This window comes from Pteropus vampyrus, unplaced genomic scaffold (genome assembly GCF_000151845.1).
Source record: "Pteropus vampyrus isolate Shadow unplaced genomic scaffold, Pvam_2.0 Scaffold370, whole genome shotgun sequence".
Taxonomy (NCBI): domain Eukaryota; kingdom Metazoa; phylum Chordata; class Mammalia; order Chiroptera; family Pteropodidae; genus Pteropus; species Pteropus vampyrus.
This window is the reverse complement of record NW_011889151.1, coordinates 59,738-61,243: the sequence shown is the minus strand read 5'-3', so window position 1 is coordinate 61,243 and position 1,506 is coordinate 59,738. Positions and strand designations below refer to the sequence as shown.

The 1,506-nt window shown below is 40.0% G+C and overlaps 1 pseudogene; it reads right to left on the bottom strand.

The window, feature by feature from the left end:
• Positions 1-699: 699 nt before the first annotated feature.
• LOC111731401 lies at positions 700-818 on the bottom strand (annotated as a pseudogene).
• Between the last annotated feature and the right edge of the window lie 688 nt (positions 819-1,506).

Here is a 1,506-nt window from a genome sequence, read left to right as displayed (position 1 = left end):
ACTCCGGTGCAGTTCCCAAAAGGTTGAGGTCAAGCTGGTGGGAAGTTGGGGAGCCAAAGCCTGCTGTTGGAGGGGGCCCCCCAGCTCGCAGGAACTGGCCTGTGTCAGGACCCAGCGTGTTCGCTTGTTGGCTGGGAGCAGCCTGAGAGAGGGGCCCTGTAGGAAGGAGCCCTCATCCCAGCTGCTAGCACATCCCTTCGAGTACTTATGACCATCAGAAACTGTCTTCTTGATTCAATTTACTTCCTTGTTCGTCAGCTTCCTCCTCCACCGGAATATCAGCTCCCAAAGGGCAGGGACTTCGCCCGTTGTGTCAACTTTGGGTCCCCAACACAGAGCCAGACACTGAGGAGGTACTCGGGTACTTGTGGAAGGGAAGAATGCGTGGAGGGGAGATCTTGGCTGGACAAACTATTATGTCAGAACAGGAACTTTAAAACCAGACAAGCTTAACTCATTAAATTACAATAATAAATATTTAGATTTTTGTCTTGAAAAAAAAGTAAAATGTGTCATTTTGATTTTACTAATTCGTAATATTCAAAGATTTCATCAGGGGCTAAAATTTACCTAATGATAATTTAAATAGAAATGATTTACTAATTTATTTATTATTTATTTAGGCCAGGCACCCCTTGGTTGACCTCACAGGTTGCAAGGACCTTGTCAGATTACAATCCCTTATTTTGTATTTTTTTACACCTACAGCACCTGGTCTTCCTAGGTGGTCTCCCATCCAAGTACTAACCAGGTCCGACCCTGCTTAGTTTCCAAGATCACACGGGATCGGGCTTGTTCAGTGTAGCATGGCTGTAGACATAATTTATTAGTTTAAAGCGTGAATAAGAATTCAATTAAATATTTAAACTGTTTATATTAAAAAACAGTTTCGACTGTCTTCTATTTCTCTGTAATTATTGACTTACATACCCAGCCGAGGGAAAGAGCGTATCCCTATCTCTTTGTATTCCTCATCTAGAACGTTCCTGGTACAGAATGGATGTTTAACAGGTAATAGTTGAGTGAATATACTAATTCATGTTAAAAAAAATTTCATTTATTTAATAAAGAAGGTCTCAAAGAGCATTTGACTTAAAAATACTTCGTTAGGCTAGTCTTACCGTTATCTGAATCTAAAGATACAAAAATGCTGGTCTTTAAAAATATCCCCTGAATTTAAAGCTGTTTGGTAGCATACTTAAATACCTAACATATATGTGTATAATCTCTAGCTTAGCAATTACACTTGGCATTCAACCCTGATAGTGTAGTAATAAAAATTAAGTATGAAAATTTCAAAGACGGGGACAAAATGAAGTATATATATCATTTTGGACTAAGGACAAAGAGGTAGGCAACTCGTAGTAGATGACAAAGAGCAAACATTTGGTAAACAAATTTTTGCAGGACCATCCAGAATCAATGGGACACAAAGGGGAATGCAGGGGACAGATTTCTGCTTGGATCCTCCGTGTCTGCCGCGCTTCATTCATATGTTAAGGTGAT